The sequence below is a fragment of the Arachis duranensis genome, chromosome 6, assembly GCF_000817695.3.
Source record: "Arachis duranensis cultivar V14167 chromosome 6, aradu.V14167.gnm2.J7QH, whole genome shotgun sequence".
Lineage (NCBI taxonomy): Eukaryota > Viridiplantae > Streptophyta > Magnoliopsida > Fabales > Fabaceae > Arachis > Arachis duranensis.
In genome coordinates, this window is record NC_029777.3 from 36,642,387 (window position 1) to 36,650,906 (window position 8,520).

Sequence of the window (8,520 nt, forward strand, 5' to 3'; positions counted from 1 at the left end):
ATTTTCTTACTCAGTTGGCCCACTTGTGTCTCCAAATTTCTAATGGTGGACCTTGTTTCACTCATGAAACTTAAAGTGGCCTTAGATAGATCAGAGACTAGGTTTGCTAGTGCTCTACTCAGAATTCTGTGTCTGTTGCTGAGAAGATGATGGATAAGGCTTGCTATTGCTGAGCCTATTTCTTCCACCATTATTAAAGCCTTGTTGAGGCTTTTGTTGATCCTTCCATGAGAAATTTGGATGATTTCTCCATGATGAATTATAGGTGTTTCCATAAGGTTCACCCATATAATTTACCTCTACTATTGCAGGGTTCTCAGGATCATAAGCTTCTTCTTCAGAAGATGCCTCTTTAGTACTGTTGGATGCATTTTGCCATCCATTCAAACTTTGAGAAATCATGTTGACTTGCTGAGTCAACATTTTGTTCTGAGCCAATATGGCATTCAGAGCATGAATTTCAAGAACTCCCTTCCTTTGAGGCATCCCATTACTCACAGAATTCCTCTCAGAAGTATACATGAATTGGTTATTTGCAACCATGTCAATGAGTTCTTGAGCTTCTGCAGGCATTTTCTTTAGGTGAATGGATCCATCTGCAGAATGGTCCAGTGACATCTTAGAGAATTCAGATAGACCATAATAGAATATATCCAAAATGGTCCATTCAGAAAGCATGTTAGAAGGACACCTTTTGGTCATCTGCTTGTATCTTTTCCAAGCTTCATAGAGGGATTCACCATCTTTTTGTTTGAAGGTCTGAACATCCACTCTAAGCTTGCTCAGCTTTTGAGGAGGAAAGAACTTAGCCAAGAAGGCCGCGACCAGCTTATCCAATGAGTCCAGGCTATCTTTAGGTTGTGAATCCAACTATATTCTAGCTCTGTCTCTTACAGCAAAGGGGAAAAGCATGAGACTGTAGACTTCAGGATCTACTCCATTAGTCTTAACAGTCTCACAGATCTGCAAGAACTCAGTTAAAAATTAGTAAGGATCTTCTGATGGAAGTCCATGGAACTTGCAGTTCTGTTACAGTAGAGCAACTAGTTGAGGTTTCAGCTCAAAATTGTTTGCTCCAATGGCAGGGATTGAGATGCTTCTTCCATCAAATTTGGAAGTAGGTGTAGTATAGTCACCAAGCATCCTCCTTGCATTATTATTTTTGGCTGCCATCTCCTCTTCCTTTTCAAAAATTTCTGTAAGGTTGTCTCTGGACTGTTATAATTTAGCTTCTCTTAGTTTCCTCTTCAGAGTCCTTTTAGGTTCAGGATTTGCTTCAACAAGAATATTCTTGTCCTTGCTCCTGCTCATATGAAAAAGAAGGAAACAGAAAATAATAATAGGGATCCTCTTTACCACAGTAGAGAGATTCCTTTATATTAGTAGAAGAAAAAGGGAATAGAAGAAGGAAAAGGTAAGAATCCAAACACAAGGGTAAATATAGGTTCAGATTCTTTGAGATGAAGAGAGGTGTTAGTAAATAAATAAATAAATAGAAGGAGATGAGAGAGAGAGGAGTTTTTGAAAATTAATTTTGAAAAAGGGTTAGTAATTTTCGAAAATTAAAAGAAGAATTAAAATTAAAAATTAAAATTTAAAACAATTAGTTAATTAAAAGAATTTTGAAAAAGAGGGAGAAGTTTTCGAAAATTAGAGAGAGGAAAGTAGTTAGGTGGTTTTGAAAAAAAAAAGATAAGATATAGTTAAAACAAACAAAAATTCAACTAGTTAGCTGAAAAAGATTTGAAATTTAATTTTGAAAAGATAAGAAGTTGGAAGATATTTTGAAATCAAATTTTTGAAAAAGATAAAATTTTGAAAAATATATGATAGAAAAGATATTTTGAAAAAGAATTGATTTTTAAAATTAAAATTTAATTACTTGACTAACAAGAAACTAAAAGATATGATTCTAGAATTTAAAGATTGAACCTTTCTTAACAAGAAAGTAACAAACTTCAAATTTTTGAATCAATCACATTAATTGTTAGTAAGGTTTTTGAAATTTTGAAATAAAGATAAGAAAAAGATTTTAAAATAAAATTTTAAAAAAAATTCGAAAATAAATAAAAAATTGAAAAAGATTTGAATTTTTTGAAAAAGTTTTGAAAAGATAAGATTTTTTTAAATGAAAATTTGACATGACTTATAAGAAATAGCTAAGTTTTTTAAAAATTTTTGACTAAGTCAACTCAAATGTTCAAAATTTTGAGAGAAATAAGGAAAAGATATTTTTTATTTTTGAATTTTTAATGATGAGAGGAAAAACATAAAAATGACCCAAAACATGAAAATTTTTTGATCAAAACCAATGATGCATGCAAGAACACTATGAGTATCAAGATGAACACCAAGAACACTTTGAAGATCATGATGAACATCAAGAACATATTTTTGAAAAACTTTTGATGCAAAGAAAACATGCAAGACACCAAACTTAGAAATCTTTCATGTTTAGACACTATGAATGCAAAAGTGCACATGAAAAACATCATACAACACAAAACAATAAAATTTAAAGATCAAACAAGAAGACTTACCAAGAACAACTTGAAGATCATGAAGAACATTATGAATGCATGAATTTTTGAAAAATGCAAGAACAAGATGAATATGCAATTGACACCAAACATGACACAATACTCAAACAAGAATCACAAAATATTTTTATTTTTTTCTTATGATTTTATGTAATTTTTTTGTATATATTTTTCGAAATTTTATAGGAAAAAGAAAATAAGAAATTCAAAATTTTTAATAAGAATTCCAGGAATCTTTCAATGTTAGCCTAAAGCTCCAATCCAAGGGTTGGACATGGCTTAATGGCCAACCAGCTTTAGGATATAAATCAGGCATGCAACAGCTGATGCTTCATCCAACTCTATAAACATGCCTTTTATGTTGAAAGTGGAAGCCTCAATCCAAAAGAATTTGGATATGGCTTTACAGCCAGCCAGGCTTCAACATGTTACCATGAAATTCTAGAATTCATTCTTAAAAATTTAGAATAATTTTCAAAAACAAAAGGAAAAATTTTTTTGAAAGATTTTTTTTTTGAAAAAATTTTTTTGAAGATAAAACAAAAAGAAAATTACCTAATCTGAGCAACAAGATGAACCGTCAGTTGTCCAAACTCGAACAATCCCCGGCAACGGCGCCAAAAACTTGATAGGCAAAATTGTGATTTCTGATAATGGCATTCATGTTTGTTCTCTCCTTGGTAATGGCGCCAAAAACTTGGTGCATGATACCATGGTCCAAACATAACTTCACAACATCGCACAACTAACCAGCAAGTGCACTGGGTCGTCCAAGTAATAAACCTTACGTGAGTAAGGGTCGATCCCACGGAGATTGTTGGTATGAAGCAAGCTATGGTCATCTTGTAAATCTCAGTTAGGCAGATAATAAATGGTTATATTGGTTTTCGAAAATACTAATAAATAAAACATAAAATAAAGATAGGAATACTTATGTAAATCATTGGCGAGAATTTCAGATAAGTGTATGGAGATGCTTTGTCCCTGTTGGATCTCTGCTTTCCTACTACCTTCATCCAATCCTTCTTACTCCTTTTCATGGCAAGCTGTATGTAGGGCATCACCGTTGTCAATGGCTACATCCCATCCTCTCAATGAAAATGGTCCAAATGCTCTGTCATAGCATGGCTAATCATCTGTCGGTTCTCGATCATGTCGGAATAGAATCCATTGATTCTTTTGCGTTTGTCATCACGCCCAACAATCACGAGTTTGAAGCTCGTCACAGTCACTCAATCCCTGAATCCTACTCGGAATAACATAGACAAGGTTTAGACTTTCCGGATTCTCATGAATGCCGCCATCAATTCTAGCTTATACCACGAAGATTCTGATTAAGAAATCCAAGAGATATGTGCTCGGTCTAAGTTAGAACGGAGGTGGTTGTCAATCACGCGTTCATAGGTGAGAATGATGATGAGTGCCACGGATCATCACATTCATCCTGGTGAAGTGCAATGAATATCTTAGAAAAGGAATAAACTGAATTGAATAGAAAATAGTAATAATTTAATGGAAACTCGCGGTACAACAGAGCTCCACACCCTTAATCTATGGTGTGTAGAAACTCCACCGTTGAAAATACATAAGTGATGAAGGTCCAGGCATGGCTAAATGGCCAGCTCCCAAAACGTGATCACAGGATCAAAAATACAATCCAGGATGTCTAATACAATAATAAAATGTCCTATTTATACTAGACTAGCTACTAAGGTTTACAGAAATAGGTAATTAATGCATAAATCCACTTTCGGGGCCCACTTGGTGTGTACTTGGGCTGAGCTTCAGCTTTACACATGCAGAGGCTTCTTTTGGAGTTGAACACCAAGTTGTAACATGTTTTTGGCGTTCAACTCTGGTTCGTGACGTGTTTCTGGCGTTTGACTCCAGAATGCAGCATAGAACTGGCGTTGAGCGCCAGTTTACGTCATCTAATCTCGAATAAAGTATAAACTATTATATATTGTTGGAAAGCTCTAGATGTCTACTTTTTAACGCCGTTGAGAGCGCGCCATTTGAAGTTCTGTACCTCCAGAAAATCCAATTCGAGTGCAGGGAGGTCAGAATCCAACATCATTAGCAGTCCTTTGTCAGCCTTTTATCAGAGTTTTGCTCAAGTCCCTCAATTTCAGCCAGAAATTACCTGAAATCACAGAAAAACACACAAACTTATAGTAAAGTCCAGAAATGTGAATTTAGCATAAAACTAATGAAAACCGACCTCCCCACACTTAAGGTTTTGCACCGTCCTCGGTGCCATCTATCAGGAACAAGGGTGGGCTGGTGGTGGTATCTCCACAGTCGGGACCATCATGGCTCCCTGTGCTGGTGAAGGAAGTGGAGTCCGAAGTGCTTGGGTCCTCGTCAGGTATGTGGTTGCCTGTGAGTAGCTCCTTGAGGTATTTGAATCGGCGGTGGTTGCGGCGCTCTCGGAGCTTTACTTTCTGGTCTTGTTGGTCCAACCTCTTCCGTATTTGATGCAACAGCTGACTAGTAGATGGTGGAGGAACTGCAGTATCTTCTATGGACTGGCTGGTAGTGGCAAGTGGTGGCCTGAGATATCTCCCCTTAGGGACGTACTGATCATCCCGTGGAAGTATGGCTTTGGTGTCTCCAGCTCTGTGGGAGACTTCAGCTGCTGAGACAAGATCAGAGACCAAGGCAGGGAAAGGTAGGTTGCCCGCGATTTGCACGTGTTTCATAGCATTCTGGATGTGTCTCGGTAAATTTAAAGGCTGGTTTGTAAGGATGCACCATAGTAGAACGGCCATCTTTACGATGAAAGAGGACTCATGAGTGCTCGGGAAGACGTAATGGGACATAATCTGTGCCCATACGTGAGCCTCTAAGGTAAGTGCGGAAGCCGAGATTCCCTTAGGATGGGAACGATGGTATCCGAAGATCTATTTGCTGCCAGGTTATGCAATAACTCTGAGAACAGCGTCCCAGTCAAATTTGTACGCCTGACGCTTAAGGGCGGCTTCTTGAAATGCGTCCAATCCTACTGGAGCAGGGGGAAGATCTAAGGCACGCTGAATGGCCTCTTCTGTAATGGGGACTTGCTTTTGACATATATAAACAGATTGCAGGGTCGGCAGGTGGAAGTTGGAGTAGAACTCAACTACCCAAGATTAACCTGTCGTGGCTGTCTTTGTAGGAATCCCCAATGTCTTTGTGCAATTTGCGGCTCAACAAATTCGGCAATACGCGGAGGAAGGATAAGAAGGTGTTCATTATCGTAATTCTGAGCTGCCAGAATGGGGAACATCTGCTCACAGTAGCGATTAGGAAATCGTGCAGTGTCCTTTCTGGGAAGGCTCTCTCCTTTTCATCAATCTTTATGATCCTTTTAATTCTTTTTGTTGAGGGCTTGACTACAGTTGAAGAAGGCTCTACCACTAATGCTCTTTTTGTTCCTTTCCTTGTTGTGGATTTGGGGGTAGCTTTCTCTTTGCCTTTCTTGGTGGCCATCCTAAAAAGAAACGAGGAAAGACATTAGCATTTCAAGGGTTATAGCAAGGAAAAGAATAGGAAAGGTGGTAATCAATGCACAGGTATGGATAATGATGTGAACACATGGTCATGACTACATGTGGCAAATCAACAATGAAAATATAGCAAGTGCATGTGATGAAAATTGAATGCAAGGTGTTTATTGGCATTACGGGAAAGGGCACGAGTAGCATAGATCAAGCATGCAATGTCCAAATTAGATTACCAAGTCTTTCAAACTAATAATATGTTTGTAATAACAATGATATATAATTAATAAAATATAAAAAGGATTTTGTGAAAAGCAAGCATTTAGAGTAGTAGATTTAAAAGGAATCTAAAAGTAGTGCAAAATGCCATATGGGCGTTTTCACAAACACATAGCATGCATGTTAATAAGGTATGGGAAATATTAAGTTGAACATGCAAGTAACCCTTTAGAAAATAATATATAATTGTTAAACAAGTCCTAAACAATCCATAAGCAACATTAAAAAAATAATGACCCAAATAAAATTCCAACACCAATAGAAGGGAGAAGAAAAAGAAAAAGAAAACATGGTTAGGGAAAGTAGAAGAGAAAGAAAAAGAAAACATGATAATAAAAAGAAGAATGAAAAAGTAAAGAGGGAAGAAGAGAGAAGAAAAACCTTGAGAATGATGATGGGAGAAAGGGGGTAGAAGAGAGAAAGAAAGGGGGAAGAGGGAAGGGGGGAATTAAAATAGGAATGGGATAAGAAAAGAAAAGATAATCTGGCAGATTTGAATGGGTTGGGCGGCGCAACTGACGCGGACGCGTGTGGCACGCGGTCGCGTGGAAAGCCCTTAAGTGAGGTGACACGGACACATCGATCACGCGGACGCGTGACATAATATGCGCTAGGGGCACGAGGGCAGCTTCACGCTCGCACAACTCTCTGTTAAATTTATGTTTTGCCAAAGTTTAGGGTGACGGGATCGTGTGGTCGATGCGATCACGTGAATGGCTAGCTTGAGAAAATGGCGTGGACACGTGGGGGACGCGATCGCGTGGAAAGGCTAGTGCGATTAGCACAAGTGCAGCCCAGCTCCAGCTCAAGTTTCGGCCATACACCCTAATGACGTCGAATTATAGGGCACGCGTTCGCATGCGTGACGCGGACGCGTGGGAGGCCTATTTTCCACATGACGTGGACGCGTCAGCGACACGGTCGCGTGGATCGATTTGTGCCAAAGGCACGCTTTCAGCCACACTTTCGCGTGACTCTCTAGTTCTTTTCTTCTCGTACCCAAGGCACCATGACGCGGATGCGTCATCGACGCTGTCGCGTCGGGTGCTCTCTCTCTCTTTTTAAGGAAAAAATGCAAATGCAGTATGCAGATGAGATGCAAGATATAGGTAGTAGTACGGAGAAGAGTTATAGATAAGGGAAGATAAGGAGAGGAAGAGGAACGATCATACCATGGTGGGTTGTCTCCCACCTAGCACTTTGCTTTAACGTCCTTAAGTTGGATGCTCCATTAGGTCAGTTTTTTACTGTGAGTGGATCCTCCAAGAGGAAGATATCTAACTCTTTGTTTTTTGTCACCTTCTCACCATGGTAAAGCTTCAAACGATGTCCATTAACTTTGATGAGTTCAGAGCTTGAAGGGTGACTTAGGTGAAAAGCTCCGTACGGCTCAGCCTTCTCGACTCTATATGGACCTTCCCACCTTGATCGCAGCTTGCCTGGCATGAGCCTCAGTCTAGAGTTGTAAAGGAGGACTAAATTCCCAGGATGGAACTCTTTCCTCTTGATGTGTTGATCATGTACAGCTTTCATCTTTTCCTTGTACAGCCTTGAGTTCTCATAAGCTTCTAGGCGAAGGCTTTCCAATTCTTGCAGTTGCAACTTCCTTTCAGCTCCGGCTTTCTCAAATCCCATGTTTCACTCCTTTACAGCCAAAAAGCTTTGTGCTCTACTTTAACTGGAAGATGACAGGCTTTTTGATGAGCGGATAATTTATACGCTTTTTGGCATTGTTTTTAGTATGTTTTTAGTATGATCTAGTTAGTTTTTAGTATATTTTTATTAGTTTTTAGTTAAAATTCACTTTTCTGGACTTTACTATGAGTTTGTGTGTTTTTCTGTGATTTCAGGTATTTTCTGGCTGAAATTGAGGGACCTGAGCAAAAATCTGATTCAGAGACTAAAAAGGACTGCAGATGCTGTTGGATTCTGACCTTCCTGCACTCGAAGTGGATTTTCTGAAGCTACAGAAGCCCAATTGGCGCGCTCTCAACGGCGTTAGAAAGTAGACATCCTGGGCTTTCCAGCAATATATGATAGTCCATACTTTGCCCGAGATTTGATGGCCCAAACCGGCGTTCAAAGTCACCCTCAGAATTCCCAGCGTTAAACGCCGGAACTGGCACCAAAATGGGAGTTAAACGCCCAAACTGGCAATAAAGCTGGCGTTTAACTCCAAGAAGAATCTCTACACGAAAATGCTTCAATGCTCAGCCCAA

At 38.9% G+C, this 8,520-nt stretch overlaps 1 non-coding gene across 1 annotated transcript; it reads left to right on the forward strand.

Annotated features, from left to right (window-relative positions):
* Nucleotides 1-672: 672 nt before the first annotated feature.
* LOC127739939 (small nucleolar RNA R71) lies at nt 673-780 on the forward strand. The gene has a single exon (XR_008000681.1). It is a non-coding gene; the product is annotated as a small nucleolar RNA R71 (small nucleolar RNA).
* The last annotated feature ends 7,740 nt before the right edge of the window (nt 781-8,520 follow it).